The 16603-nt window shown below is 48.5% G+C and overlaps 1 non-coding gene across 1 annotated transcript; it reads right to left on the bottom strand.

Moving 5' to 3' along the window:
• Window positions 1-1129: 1129 nt before the first annotated feature.
• Window positions 1130-1236, bottom strand: LOC127676521 (U6 spliceosomal RNA). The gene has a single exon (XR_007975994.1). It is a non-coding gene; the product is annotated as a U6 spliceosomal RNA (small nuclear RNA).
• Window positions 1237-16603: the final 15367 nt, after the last annotated feature.

Raw genomic sequence — 16603 nt, 5'->3', positions numbered from 1 at the left:
CACATCCTCATAAGCACTTTTGCTTTCTTGGAGAATTCTGACTAGAATTGGGAGGAATCTCAATGTAGCTTTGATGTATACTTCTTTAATGGTGAAGCAGTTCATGCCTCCATGTCTTCGAAGGGTGCCACTGGAGACTGTGAGGTGCTTGGGGAGGGGGCTGCAGCCATCTGCAGATGGTATCATCAGTCCCTCTAAGCAACACCAATGTGGAGCAGCAGTGCAGGTGGAACTTGGCAGAAAGCAGCAAGGAAGCAGGGCGAGCTGATGGTTTGGAGGGAAGATCAGGCGGCTCCCTACCTCCTTCACCTCACACTTGTCCTTCTCAGAAACCCTAGGCACCTTCTCCACCCTCTCAACTTCCATCTAACCACATGTTCATCAAACCTCATCAGACTCTGTGAGCATCTGCTGGGCATCTCCCAAGGACTCTAGGTGGAAAGTTCAGCCCTGCTCTTTATCCTCAACACAACCACAGCCTTGGTATTGGCTTTTGAAGCCCCATGCCCACTCTCTCATAAGGCCTCTACACTCTGTCACCTGGATAAAGTTCTCACCATCTTGTGGACACCTGCACACTCACGGCCTCTGGTGACTGCATCTACGTCTTGGAAATGAACAGTAATGGCTGTCCTTTAATTGTGTGATTAGCTGAGTAATATTTCTGCCTCTACTTTTCTTAGCCCAGGACCTACAATAGGGCCTGACAAGGAGTTCCTCGATGCAATTAATGTTGTAAGCCCATTGGCACAATGAAATTTAGAGACTAAGATAATATTTACAACACAGATAATGGAGAAGTGTCTGATACTGGAATGGTTCTATCAATATATAAATATGTTAAATTACTTGTGTGGGGGGCTGGAGAGAGGCCTCTGTGGTTAAAAGCACGTGTTGCTCCTGCAGAAGACTCAATTCCTAGTACCCATATGGTAGCTTACAACCATCTGTAACCCTAGTTCCAGGGGATCCTGCGGACATTCTTAAGGAGTGGATACATGCAGTCAAACATTTATACATAAAGTAAAATAAATAAATCCTTTTCAGCTTTTGAGGAGGAATGGCTTCATTTCACTTATATTTCCATATCACAACCCATTACCAAATGGCATTAGGGTAGGAACTCGAAAAAAATATGTAACGCTTCCCAAATTTGTGTGTCATCCTTGCGCAGGGGCCATGCTAATCTTCTCTGTATCATTCCAATTTTAGTATGCGTGCTGCCGAACCGAGCACACGCATCTTTTAAAGAGTTACCTTGTTCCACTTTCCCAAGGAGATTTGTTTATTTTTGTATTACGTGGTGAGTGTTTTACTTGCATGAAAGTGAGCACCATGTGCGTGCAGGGCCCACAGAAGCCAAAGGAGAGCCTCCGATCCCCTACAACGGGAGTCACAGACAGTTACGAGACACCATACTGATACTTGGAATTGAACCTCGGTTCTGCATAAGAACATCCAGTGCTCTTAACCAGTGAGCCATTTCTCCAGCCCACTTGTGTACCACTTTGAAAAAACACCTGACAAGAGCCAATTTTAGGGAGGAAAAAAAACCTCTGGGCTCATGGTTCCACGGGGACCATATGGATGGGAAACCAAGGGATCGGGCCAACCCACGTCTTACCAACTGACTTAGGGAAGGCTGAAGAGAAGAGATGCCCTTAAGGGTTGCCCAGGAACACACGCAAAGTGGGTTTTCAGAAGTCCTCATCGGCTGATAGCTCTACATAGCTTCTCCCTCCGTGCTGTGTCCAAGGAGTCATCAGAACCTGCATGTCTTCTACAGATGCTCTTGCTATTTCTTTTTAAAACACTCAGACACAATCCTTATTATGAAGCAAAACCACGTGTGTGTATAGTGAGGGGAAGTTCTCCCTATTCTACAGAAATTTCCAACAATCGTGCCCTGAGTCTACTTAATAGAGCTCCTACCAGGCCCACAACCTTCCCAAATATAACTTTGTATTTGGGTTTTACCCCCTGGTCTCAGCTTCAGCTCATGCCTTGTTTTCTCTTCACCCTAATCCGTTTTACATTTTAATGCTATTTTACTGAATGTGTTTTTGCCATCCACAGTAAATGCTCCTGAAATAAAGTAGGTGTAGATCAACAAATAAGCACACACGCCTGCCTGATGGTATGAGTGTCTCTCCTGCTCCACCACCAGCCAGGTAGAGCCAGCAGCCCCACAGAAGGCTGTAAAAACGTCTCTAAAAGGCCAGGGAGTAGGGGCTCTAAGGACCTGAAATGGGGGGAGCAGTGTCATGTGGCCATAAAAGAATGGGGAGAATGTTTATTCAGGGCCATGGCCACTACTGAGTCAGTATGAATGGAAGATGATCATTCCTGGCCAAAACTTGACACTAGGATGGCAAGAAATAGACTAGATGGAAATGATGGATGACTTGTGCCTGTATTCCCAGCACCAGGGAGGTAGAGGCAGGAGAGTTCAGAGTTCCAGATCAACCTGATATTGTGCAACTCTATGTAAAAAAAAAAAAAAAAAAAAAATCTAAGAGGAAGGGAGGGTGGCAGGGAGGTGGGGAAGGGAGGTAGGGAAGGGAGGGAACAGAATGTGACCAAGTCAACCCTATTTGGGAATAGGAGTAGGTAAAGGAAGAGACCCTGGTCCCATACCACTGTCCCGGGAAGGTCTACTTTGTTATAGAGGCCACCTGAGCAACAGTCTCTGTCTGACTGACCATCTATCTCCAGACATACAAGGAGGAGCGACAGACTAGAAGGGAAAGTTATTGCAGCCGATTGAATCAGAAGACGACGCTGTGGGCACAGGGCCAGAGAGTATTCTTGGATGGGACTTTTTTGTTTCCAGTGTCCTATGGAAGCAGCTGCAATTCTTTTTTTAAGTACCATTCCAGCTGACCTTTTGAAAGGAAGGATTTGTATTTCAATAGGAAATCTGCATTTCCACTGGAGGCAGAGGCTCAATTTTCTGTCCTTGGTTGTTCTCAGACAAGCCAATTCTTGTGTGTGTGTGTGTGTGTGTGTGTGTGTGTGTGTGTGTGTGTGTGTGTGTGTGTTGGGGGGGCATCTGTAAATTTACTCTAAATCAAAGACAGGACCCCAAGTGTCCATAGAGTGGCAGTCTAGAGGCTGATGCATTGATGGAGAGAGGGATAGCTCTGTCTGTCATCAGTGCACATAAGGACATCTTGCCGCAGTCATTCCTGGGAACACACAAAAGTAACCAGTAACCTGGGTATCAAATGGCCTTTGCTTTCATAGGGCAGAAGATGAAGTAGGTACTTGTTACATTTCAAAAAGGAAGAGATGGATATTGAGAAATAAATGGAAGATTGTATATGTGAGTAGATGGATTGGAGTATAGATGGGTGGATAAGTAGATGCATGGATGGATGGATAGATGGGTGTAGGAGGGTGAATGGGGAGATGAGTGGATATACAGGTGGATAGAAACGTAGAAAGATGGGTGGATGGATGGATGGATGGATGGATGGATGGATGGATGGATGGATGGGTGGATGGGTGGGTGGGTGGGTGGGTGGGTGGGTGGGTGCATGGATGGATGGATGGATGGATGGATGGGTGGATGGATGGATGGATGGGTGCATGGATGGATGGATGGATGGGTGGGTGGATGGGTGGGTGGGTGGGTGCATGGATGGATGGATGGGTGGGTGGGTGGATGGGTGGGTGGGTGGATGGGTGGATGGGTGGGTGCATGGATGGATGGATGGATGGATGGATGGATGGATGGATGGATGGGTGGATGGGTGGGTGGGTGGATGGGTGGGTGGGTGGGTGGGTGCATGGATGGCTGGATGGCTGGATGGGTGGGTGGATGGGTGGGTGGGTGGGTGGATGGATGGATGGATGGATGGATGGTTGGATGGATGGATGGGTGGATAGATGGATGGATAGATGGGTAAGTGAGTAAGGAGATGGGTAGTAAGTAGATGGATTGGTGGTTGGGTGGATATATATATATATATATATACATTTAACTTTGTAGTCACAGCAAAGTACTAGAAAAAGGAAGAGAAGAAGGAAAGTGAGAGGTAGACAGATTGAGAAACGCGGTTGCCACATGACTCCTCAGGTTTATACCATGATGGACAATGGGCTACACAATATCAGTGAGTGAACACAGAGCCGTGGCGAAGGCAATGACCTGGAAGCAGAAGGCTTTGATGTTGCTGACACTTCAGAACATGCCACTGGCCTAACATCCAGATCCTAGTCATCTCTGGGCAAAAGTAGAGTCTCTGCTGTAGCCAACTTAGGATTCTCTCGGGGTTAGGAATGAACCACAACCTACAGGGTATACAAGCGAGAGGGGGCAGAGACCACATTTGCCCTGATTAAGCTTAGTGGAAGTTCTTGACCAGCAGGACACAAGGCTCCAGCACAGGTGCCTAGGTACCATGCCACTAAGGTCTGAGTCCCACACTACCAATGGCCTGCAGAGACTGGGGCCAGAACTCTGGACTTGGGGAGTTCTAAACACCTGCCTCATGGGCAGGAGTTAATAGCAGCACAGTGATCCTCAGGGAGGTAGCAACATTTAGAGACATCAGTCCACAGAGGCCCTAGGTCAGTTCCTGACAGTAGAAAGGGGAGAAGAGAGAAGAGAGCCAGCCTGTAGCTGGCTCCAAGTCTCTGTTCATTAACGGTAAAAAATGATGAGGAAAGGCAGAGGGAGCTGATAGAGCTGGCTCTGCTGGGACAACCTGGAGACAGCACATGGGCCCAGAAACCCATTTTTCAGGGACAGTGTGCTCTGTGCCCTCCTGTTGCCATGGTGACCTGGGCATGCAGCAACCCGTTGTCGTGGGTGCTGAACTGGTTAAGAATCAGGAGGGAGGAAGGGCTGTTTGCCCCATCTATTCTTCTGAAACACGCCCAAAATCTTTTTTCAGAGATGTTGATTTTATTCTCTGAAAAAAAAAATTATTAAATGTAGAATTTTCTGGATAATCGAGAGATGGCTATCATCACTCATATAGGTGCTATCCAAAAGCAGCAGAAGTGGGGGTGGGGCACAGGCTCCCTCCAGCCACTGTGTTGGTTACACCTCCTGTCTGAGAGGCCCCTGTCCTCATCCCTGCATCTGGCCTTGAGGAAGGTCCTCCTAGGACAGGTTTCTCTGACCACACTTGGACACAGAAGTCACTATGGACAGAGATCCCTGGGGTCACTCTCTACAGCCTAGATTGAAAGATGTGTCCATTGAATCTCTGTATCTCCATCAACGCAGGGACATCAGACAAAAAGAAAGAAGAGCATAAGTTAAATGCATCAATTTTACCCCATAAAAGGTGAGTACAGGAGGGGGGGAAGTGGAGACACTAGATGAGTGTTATCTCTTTCAGAGGGACCTACAAGAGATAGACCCAGGTCCAGTCCCCACTCATCGCTAGCCAGGTGCCTACTGAGTGGCCCTAATGACTTGCTCAGCCTCTCTGAGTCCCTGAAGCAGGAAAGGGTACGATATTTTAGCCTTCCAAATCCTTAAGCTCTTGATCGAGAAGTCAGGGCCAAGACTGGCAGGGAGGGGCACCTTGCAGCACTGGTCTGTGCTTTCTAGAGAACATCGACCAGCCCTTGGGTTGAGCAATGGAGTATTGTCCCTGTCACTCAATGGAACTTTGGGAACGTTCATGGACAGGAGCTGAAAACCACCCTGGCATTGTGGGGCAGGGTCCAGTATCCTTGAGTGTGCTCGAGGGCTGGCGAAGACATAGGAAAAGAGACATGTATGGAGCCCAACTCTCAATCATCATCCCAGCTGTGGCTCCTGGGAACCCAAATCTAATGGTCACAGGCACAGCAGGATGAGACCCAACCATGGATGCAGATTTGCAGGAGCCTAAATGGGGAAGTGACTTGGGAAGAGTCCTTCCTGGCTGTGGTCACAGCTTCTGGTTGTTGCATTAGAAAGTCTCACACTCTCAGACAACTCAGCTTCTCTGATCTGATTCCCTGACTATCTCTACCAGGATGGGTACACAGGATCCACACCTAACCAGTCATGGGCGTGGCACCTGACTAGAGAGATGCAGAATTGTCTCTAGACCCATCTAAAGCTGCTAAACTGAAGGGACTGGCCCATTCTTTGCTACCCAAGAAAGACAGATTTAAGAGGGTAGGGTTGCCTGGGACATGACCCCTGTGACACCTTTGGTCCAACCATGCCTGAAGATGTCGCTTAGCCCTCTGTCCTTGTTGTTGCAACCAAGATTCTGCCTTTTCTAACTAAAGGACTCTGGCTAACTGTCATATGGCTGTCGCACCATCACACACACTCCATTCTGGAAAACATTTACATCCAAGCCAAGGGGTTTCAAGGTTAAAGAGAAGGACAAAGAGGCTCATGGGTGCTGGAGGGAAACAGTCATCCCTCCCAAAGGCCCCATAACCATGGCCCCTAGAGTAAGACCCCTCCGAGGAAGGGAGGGGAGGCCAGCCCTTAAACGAAGGAGGAAAGCATTTAGATGGTTGGTCTCTCTAAGGAATGAACAAATAGGGGCGTACCCATGGCCAGACTGTGAAGTCCCCAGATATGAAGGCAGCAAGGAAAACAGAGGCTTCTTCGTCTGGCACAGCAGAAACCATTTGGGTAAAAATTAGAGACAATAAAAGACACTAATGTGATTCTTAACTGTTACTCTCGGTCTTGAGGTAGTTAAGGGAGGTAAATTAGGAGGTGCTTGTGCGGCTAGCTTTCCCCCAGAGACTTCAAGGGCCTCCCTAGAGGGAAAGCTGGGTGGGAGTTTGCCGCTTAGCCTTTAGGGATTTCCTTTACCCCCCCCCCCCAAAACAAAGCCTTTCTAATTGGTTGAGCCCTGCAGCTCTTCCCTGTGGCCAGACCTAAGCCACAGCCCGAGATGGTCTGCCTGAGGATGGACACACTTAGCAGTACTGAGGGACAATGGCCCCATCCCTGAATCACGATGTTCCTGCCTGCAGTGGACTTACGATCCTATCCTCACATTCTTCACACTGCCTGCCCCTGTCCCACTTCTGAAGCAGCTCTGGTCCTACAAGGCTTGCATCCCTCTAGGAAACACCACCCCCTGCGCTGAGTTGCTGTGTGGACAGACTCTGGCACCAAGGGACCCTCAGTGACAGTATCAAGAGGCAAGGGGTTAAGATCTTGAAAGTCCTGCATGGTCTATGGCTTGTTCCCCTTGCCCTGTTGCTCCTGGGTCCCTCCACTCTTCCAGATAAACCTAGAGGCCCTTCCCCACAGCCTGAAAGGAGAGCAGTGGGATTGTCTTTGTCTGTGTGCTAAGACAGAGCGCCCATGGGTGGACCAGGTACAAGAACAAGGTGTGGGCAGGCTTGGTATCTGGTGGCAGCGTCTCTCTGCTTCTAAGATGCACCTTGAACTCCGCATCTTCTCTACAAGTGGAACAGCGGAGATGACCAAGGAGCAAGGGATCTAGGCTCCCTCTGCCACCTCCCTTTACGAAGGCACTAATCCCCAAGCGAGGGTGGAGCCCTCAGGACAGAACACCTCCTGGAAGGCCCCACCGTGCTTGAGATTTAGTTTCTAACACAGAATTTTGAAGGGGGACACATTCAAGCCAAGATACGTCTTCCCCATTCTCCTTTTTCCCCCATGAGCTCTACTTCCATTTATTCCCCTGTCTGCCAAGTCCCCATTGGCCTCCAACACACATTAGGACTGAGCGACAGGCCCCCAAACCGGTCTTCCTGATTCAGAATAAGGACAAAACAGAACAGGGTCCCCCCCCCAGGGTCAAGAAATAGAGATGAAAAATAGAAATAAAAAAATATGTTCCTACCCCAAAACCTAGCTTGCTTCTTCCTTCCTTCCTTCCTTTCTTCCATCCATCCATCTTTCTTTCATTCCTTCCTTCTTTCCTTTTTTTCCCCTCTATACAAGGGGGCGCGGGTTGCAGGGAATCCTGGGAAAATCTTGAGCAGTTGTACAAGGTACCCTTTTGAGCATCCCTCTAAGACACTAGGCTGGAACACAGGGAGAGTAAGAGCACCCCCTCGCTCGCTGCAATTGCCCAGAGGGAAGCTGTAGCAGGCTGTGTCCTCCAGTGAGTCTTCATCGTGGTCCATGGTTGCTCCAGACATCACCTACAGAGAGCAGTCACAGCTCAGACAGGCAACTGGGGCAGGTGTTCCTGCTCTGTCCTCCAGCAGATGGAGCCTCTTGTGGGCTGTGAGGCAGTTACTGTATGGGGTAAAGACAGAGAAATGGGCTCAACAGAGAACAGGGAACACCACAGCAATCAGGAGACCACCTTGATGGGAACTGTGGTGGCTCCTGTACGCAGTCTCTCTATCTTTATTCATTCAAGCCAAGTGAAGGTTAAGACTGAAGAATTAGTAATGGGCAGAAGGAGAAGCCACACAGAGCCTGTGTGTTGCAGAGGTATGTAGGAGCCTCTACCACTGAGATGCCCAGAACATGCCCCATATGTGATGACCCAAAATGTCCCCAGATGTTGCCAAATGCCTCCAGGAAGGAACCGCATACCTGGCCCCACTTGGGAGCCTCTAGTCTAAAGAGGAAACAAAAAGGGAAAACTGCACCGGGAAGGATGGACGGATGCCAGCAGAGACCCAGAGAATCGGAAGGAAGCTTTGACCTTGTTAGGCAGGCAAGGAGGTGGCAAAGACTCTCCAGGCTGTCCCAGGGCACATCAGAAAGAGAGGCACCCCATGGAGTTAATGGTGCAGGATACCTGTACAGCCTTGCTTCTGTCTCTTCCTGGTTCACATTTTATAGGTATGCAGAAAGCATAGAAATGGAAAGTGACCCTCAGAGTCATCTAGCCAAGATGTCTGACCCTGAGTCTGGCAGAGTCCTCTCTCTCCTCCCCCCTCCCCTTTCTGATCTTGTCTTCTCTCAGTCTTTCCTGCTGCCTATTTCCCTCATTTTCCCTCTGATCCTCCTCCACAGTCCCCAGTGTGCACAGGGACTCAGGATGTGAGAGGGTTCTGGCCATGACCTTGAAGAACCTTTGCAAGGCGGAGTAGGTCTCTGCCTGGCATAGATCCCACACACAGTAGGCATTTGTGCACCCTGACTATCCTTGACAAGAGCTCAGCCCTCCCCCACCACCCAGCCAGCAGTCTGGGAGCAGGTGGCTGCCTGTTTTGACAGGGTATTATATAACCCCCTGCCCTTGATGGGTAACAGAAAGGAGAAAATGAGACACGCTGCAACCCACTCAGAGGGACATAGACCAAATCCACAGCTTGGAGTCACCGAGTCTTGGCAGACATGAGCAGTTGAGACTTTCCCAAGGAGACTGTAATTGAGACCAGCACTAGGTTATCAGTGGCGGTGCATCTGAAAGAAAAAAAAAAAAGGCAAGAAAAATAAAAATTAAAAAAAAATCTGAATTGCTTAGCATCTGAATTGCTTCCCGAAGACACAGAATTTAAACATGATTAATTTTTCGGCTTTTTTGTGAATAAGGGCTGATTAAATGTTTATATTTTCCATCATTTTGCTGAAAGCGTGACTACATTATGCCAGCAGAACTGTACTAACTAAATAATATTTCTGTTACTGTTATTACATTGATTCTGCAGCATTGGGAAACAAGATCTCTGCTATCATTATATCAATCCAAATATGGCATTAGGATCAGCGTGGGCACATGACACTTCCCTCCCCCTCCTCCCCGTACCTGGAGACCAGTGCTCAACACCTGTGACAGGAAGGGGGCCTGGGGAAAAGTCGCCTTCAGGAGCATTTAGAGATGCTGTGTCCAAAAAAGAGATGGGCTCCCAGCCCTGTTCCCCACGATTTTGTAATGCAGCCGTGTCTCCTGCCTACTCCTAGACACCCTCCCCCAGAAAGGACAAATATGCCACTTCCTGAATGCAGCTCCCAAAGGTAGCCCCCTCTGTCCCCCCAGGAGGGTGAGGGCTTAGTCCCGGGGACGCCTAAATTTAGATTACAAAGATGCTGTCGACACTGTCACCCAAATACCGAGTGCAAAAATAAGATGAAATATATTTTGACCGGTTTATAAAAAAACAATCTGACATAAAGTAATATTCATCTTTGATGAATCCAATATTCTTATGGAATGACATTAGGCGGTATCTATTATATCTTTCATTGTGTTCCCATCTGCCCTTTTCAGGAGCTAAATTATGCGCATTAGTACGTAAATGGGCTAATGCCTCTCAGTATTTAGAGGACTGCACGCCGTGAATACATTCTCTGCTTCGAGAAGTAATTGGTAATTACAATGGTCATTTAGGCAATCACTGTCTCTCCTAGATTCATGTCATTCTTAAAAATAACTAGCTCTTAACCTTTGACAGAGTTCCACAGAAACCGTTCATCATCGCCCACGCTTTGATTAATTTCACACATACACAAACCTGTATCAATAAAAGTGATGGTTTTACATTTGTTAACCACCGCAATTTGCCTCCCTCATCAAAACAGCTTAATATCAGGTAACACCGTGCTCCAAATCTCATTAGTTTCATTTTATAAACACCTTTATAGTTTCTTTCTTGGAGGAAAAAAAAATTTCATCTTGGAACATTCTTTTTCAGGCTAAATCCAAACCAGAGATGATGTGGCATCTGACGGGGGTCTTTTTGTGTTGGGGGTGGGGCGGGGGGCAGATATGGGGAAAATAAAGAAAATGACCTGATGTCACCAAATTCGAGTTTCTCATTTTCTTATTTACTGTTCATCACAATCTCCAGAGCCACCCATGTTTTTTTTTTGCATGTGGGCATGTCAGTTTGGAGCAGGGAGGAGCAGAGAAAAAAGCTAAAATGTCAGGCATATGATGCGAGAACCTGGTGTGGGGAACCTCCCAGGCGTACCACATCCTCCTGCTCCTTGACACCTGCTTCAGCTCCAGCCACGGGGACTTCGTCTTTAAATACAACACACACACACACACACACACACACACACACACACGCACACGCACACGCACATGTACACGCACACACACCCACACCACATTTTAGCACCCTTTTTTATTTATGTGAAAGCACCCACGAGTACACCACAGTAGACGTACACCGTGGCGGCGTGTGGCTGTTTCTCGGAGCTCAAGCTGCAAAACAGACCTCTCTGGGCAAAAGGGATGAAAGGCATGATCCAAGCCTGCAAAATAATCCAGTCCTGTCTATGGGAGGCGGGCATGCTTTTCCAGTTAATATAATTATATGGAATTACGAAGCCGCTTGCAATATGGAGGTAAAATTAGACTTTATTGTCAGCATCACCCAAATCCCTGCCTTCTGCAGGGTTCACGTCTGCCCATGAAACACAGTGCATGAGTTTCCACATTCCAGTATCTGCAGAGACGGGGCAGGTGTCAGCCCCTCGAGGGGCTCTTTACAGGGATGTGTCTTTGGACTTGGGACCTGGTAGAGGGAAGTAGAGTCCATGAGCCAGCCATCCCAGAAGATTCATGGAGTACCAGTGGTTATAGGCAGGCTAGTCCAAGAAATCTGAGAGAAATGGGCCATCCTAGGATATGCCCAGCACTGTTGGGTCCTCAAAGGAGATAGCACTGGAGGTGAGGTGTCTATCTCAGGATTCCCTTACGGATGAAGCTCCTTCTCTACTTTAAAACAACACTCCTTTAAGGTAATTCTCAAATCTGTCCATTCTGCAGTCAAGGAAGGCAGGGTTTAAAGGACTGACTCTCACCTTCCTGACCATGACACCTAGCCAACTGAGACTTGAATATCCTTATCTGTAAAATGGGCATATCGAGGCACTGTCTGTGGGGGCTGCGAGGGTGCCTTAGTGTGTCTTTGCAGATGACAACTGTCACAGTTATGCTCAACTCTTCTACAGGCCTCACGGCTTAATGACTGCTTCTGCTCAGGTTTTTCAGGCACCTCTGGTACCAAAGTCCCACGGGATGCCACACCCCAGAACAGCTTTGTAAAAGAGAAGACTCTGCAAAGGATGAAAATAGGGAGCCCTTGTCCAAAACACGATGGGAGACAAATCCATGGGTGTGAAAATGGAACGTTTTCCCCTCCTCTGTCTCTCTTTCAAAATCGCCAACCAGTTTCCTTCTGGATGAGAGAAGGGATTCCTTTAGGACTGAAAACGGACTTTCAGAAGAGCTGTCCCTGTCCCCACAGCATCACACTGACGCACTGACTGTGAAGAGCACCCTTTCTGAGGTGGGCTGGGTTCCTGGCTTCTGTGGGGACCAGAGTAGAGGACAGATGACCGAGCACCCCAGGCGGTCCTCACCACAGAGAGCTTGTCGGCTGCTTGAGGGTTTGTTTTGTTTCATTTTGAATTCCAGTTGGAAAGATGCTAATAACAGACTCATTTTTTTTCTCAAGGCATAAAAGGCGGAGAACATGGGTCTGAGGCTCTCTCCTCTTTTGACAGGTATATGATAATAGGATGGTTTTATGTCTACAAAGGTCAGGGATAAAAATTCACAACTCTCTCCACACATAGATTTGAAATGAACATAAAGATGGAAGGAAAACAAATATGGGCCATAATTGGGCCCCCTTCCCTCCACCCCTTTCCCTTTGACACACGCTGCATGTGTGTGCACAAACAAGCGTGTGTGTGTGTGTGTGTGTGTGTGTGTGTGTGTGAACATCATGACCTGGATATAGGAGGAGGGAGGTGTCACTCAGAACTTGGGAATTTCCCAAAATCCTACACACCCTCTGCCACCAATACAAAATTGCCCCAAGTGCTAAGTACTCTATAAAGTCAAACAGACCCAAAAATTCCTGGGGCTACTCTCCTCCACAAAGAGTGCAACTTTCTGGTCCGAGTTGGAGAGGGGAGCTAGCTGTGAGACCTTCCTTGTCTTGTCTTCAGTCTGGATGTCTTCCTGTGCAGCAGGGAGCACTTCACACAGGAACCTTCCAAAAGGCGACTTACTGTCCTGTGCTCTACGCATCTGGTCAAAGCCCTTGAAATCTTCTTCCTTTCATTTGAACTCCCAAACCCCTCTCAGGGTAGATGTTTTGGTTCATCTTGATTAAGAGGGGTTGGAAGACATGTCCAAGGTCACACAACAGGAAGCTATCTATGTCACTCTCTACACAGCTGGGGATTGCACAAGAATCAGGAAACAGGCTCGCATGGGTTTGGAAGCCCAGTGGACTGGCTGACTACATTGCTCTAAGACTCAGAAAGGGCCCAGCCTGACCCCTGAGGTCAGGGCACCACATCATTTTTTTTAAATTCACACTCCCCCAACACCCCACTGGCAATGCTCGGCTAGCTTTGCAATAAATCTGTAATAGCACAGTGAGGGTGGAGTAGTGATAGTGAAGTGTCACACTGTACTCGTGGAGCAAGGACAGTGACATTTGGAGACACGCTGCAGAGACCCTGTGCCCATGGCCTGCTTAATTTCACCCATTCTGCATACCCATTTCACGGACCACACAGCTAGAGTGCACAGAGAAGGACTTGGCTTCCCAACCCACCCAAATGCTGCTGACCACATACCTCCCTGAGTCCTCCAGCCCCCTTTTAAAGTATAGTGGATTCCAGGCAGTTTCTGTATGAGCAAGCAGAGTGATGCCCCAACCCCTCACGGCCAAGAGGGAGGCCCGTTTCCTCCTCTGGATGCTGGAAAGGGAAGGGAACCTCCTCTTAGGTGGTGGCAGAAAAACAAAACTCAGAGGGGCCTGAGGTTGTCATAGTAAGACTGTCCAGCAGTCCTCCTGCAGGCTAGCTCATCCCTACACAGGAAGGAGGGAGAGGGCAGATCCATGAGCAGCCTAGATGGATCTTGGGGTGCACTGACCAAATTCTATGCCCTCGGGAAGCCTTTTCTGATTGCCTCAGGCCCTCCCTGCCATTTCTCTATTCTGACTCACATGGGCAATGACTTCCCACCTATTTGCATAGCCGGGTGTCCCCTATCCAACATGGGAGCCAGAACATGACATATGGACAGTCACATTTTTGTGTGTGCTATCTGGACCTTCATGTGTCGGAAAGACAAAACAAACAAACGTTCACCGGCAAATAGACTACAGTCGCAGGGTTTCACATGACCTCTGCCATCTCCTGCCACGCTTCCCTGCATCCTATCTGAGCTCCCTCCAGTCTAAAGGTGTTAACAAGGGTGTGTTGTAAGTGATGCCAACGTCTCGACAGTCCCCCTACTGTGCCCTTTAGCTTCCTCCGTGCCAGCGTGTGCAGGGCACGGCAGCACTGGCGAATAGGATGCCACAGGCTTGGGGGCATTTCTGGCAACCTTAAGCAGGCCTGGTGTCTACCTTGCCTGTGTTTCAGTGTCCCTGCCCGTCTGCCACCTGTGTGCACACACATGTGAGTGGATCTGGAGCTTGAGTGAGAATTTGTACTGAGTGTCGGTTTGCACAGTGTGCACGAGAAGCATGTATTCACGCATCTATACACATCTGTCTGCCCCAGCAGTGTGTGCACACACATCTGTGCACGTATGAGTGGGGTTGTCACAGCTTCTGCATGATGACACTCCGTGGTAGGCGGGAGCATCAGAGTGGTACATCTGTGCCTCTGTGTGCAGAGTGTGTGTGTGTGTGTGTGTGTGTGTGTGTGTGTGTGTGTGTGTCAGCTTTATGTGCATGTGTAGGGCAGCAACAGGGGGTAGGGACAGCTATTTTGGGAATCCCATGTCATCACTCAGACAAGAATGTGGAGCACAGCCCCTCCCTGGGTTAGTCTTATGACACTGGAGCCCTTGATGACAAATGATGACATGCCACTCGGAGGAGGGAGGAACAGACAGCACAGCATGGGGAGACGCAGGCATTCAGAGGCTGCAGACTGAGGTCTAGACCTGCATCTGAGCCTCGGGTGGGTTCCCCATCCCATCCAACAGAGCAACAGGTAGGCTGCCAGCCTCGGGCAGGGCAGGAGTCCCAGTTTGCACCTTCCTAACTATTGTACTGAACCCATCTTTTTAATGCCTCTTCCTGAAATGTGGGTACATTATTGCCCTACCATTTGGGATTTTTTAGGACTAAATGAAAACGCCAGTTTTCTAGGGCGGTCCCTGACTCAGCACAGGTGCAACAGAGCAGAGCTAGAGCGACTACATCACTGATTTGCTGACCTGATCGCCCCATGTGGAGACTACAGTTTACACTCAGGAAACCTTAAACCAAAGTTCCTGGGACCCTACACCCAAGGATAGCTGTGTGACAGCTAGGACTCACAAAGAATGAAAATGTGGGGTCCCTTGTTCACAAGAGGAGGGTGCTAACACCCCTAAAGTCACTAAAAGTAAAGCATCTTTGCTTTGCTCATCTCCGTCAATGTGGTGTAAAGTAGCATAAGAAGTTTGTCCTGTTCATAGGAATTCTGTCTTTCCCTGTTTATACTATACCATGCCAGTTTCAAATATCTACAGAAAGCATTTGAGTCACCAAAAGTATGTGATTTCTTATGGGATGGGTGGTGTTTGTTGTTTTTTAAGATGAGGTCCTTGATATACCAAGCTGGCAATGGCCACACAGGGTGACTTTGAACATAATGACCCTCCTGCCTCTACCTCCTGAGTGCTGGGATTAGAAGCATACAGTACCATGCCTAGGTTACGTGATGCTGGCATCAAACCCAGGGCCTCAAGCAAGCTTTACAAACGCTGTACCGACTGAGACACATGATATGCATCTGATTGGGAGCAGTGTGCATGCTGCGCAGACATAATTCAGCTGCTCTAATTTCCCTCTTCCTCTCTCCTTCCTTCTACCAATACCTTCTACCTCCCTCTGTAGGATACCATGTCTTCCTCTTCCTCTAATAGTGTGTGGTTCTTGGTGGGAGGAGCTGGTTACTATGGTGAAGTAACCCTAGTTGGAAGGAGGGGTGAGATAGGGCTTCTTTGAGCACAGCTGTCCGCTTCCTGTTTCAGGGAACAACTTCCAGTTCACAGACAAAGCATGGCCTCTTCGTGGGTGGAAGGGTTCCACTTAATCACAGAGGAACCCACTTTTCTGTGCTCACGGCAAGTCATGCTGAACACCCAGGCATGGTATCCACCACAGTTCTGTAATGATGGGGTTTCTTGAATGCTCCATGCACACGTGTAAATGGTCTGTGCGCTGTGTAGGTGTGATATGTCTACTTTGTCTGCCCAATCTTTCAGTCTCCTGGCTTAAAAAAAAAAAAAAAAAGAGTATTCCCATAAAAACCACCATCCTAGAGGGTTAGGAGAGGGGGGATGGGCAAGCCTGGGGACTGAAGGATTAGGTGCGTCATCACATCAGGGGTCATCACACCAGGGGTCATCACACCAGGGGAGCTGCAGAGGATGGGGGTGGGGCAGCTGGATCTTGCCTACAAGATGACTGTGGCCAACTATGAAGTCTGCCTGCTACAATTTGGTTCTCATTAGCTCTTGACTGGAAGCTTGGGCATCCTCCAATGGTGTCACTGGAGGCAGTGACATCAGCTCAATAACCTAGGGGTACGATTCTTACCTCCCCCCTCCATCTTAGCCACCACTTTTCTTTCTCAGGCCGAGTGGCTGCACACTGAACCTTCTCATGTGACAAGCCAAAATAATCCCTTTCTCCTTTATAGTTTGATCCATCTCGAGTATTCTATCACAGCCACGGACCGTCGACTCGCACACTTTCTATGCATCTAGCT

This window comes from Apodemus sylvaticus, chromosome 1, assembly GCF_947179515.1.
Source record: "Apodemus sylvaticus chromosome 1, mApoSyl1.1, whole genome shotgun sequence".
Lineage (NCBI taxonomy): Eukaryota > Metazoa > Chordata > Mammalia > Rodentia > Muridae > Apodemus > Apodemus sylvaticus.
Note: the sequence above shows the minus strand (reverse complement) of the source record. Positions and strands in the feature narration are given on the sequence as shown.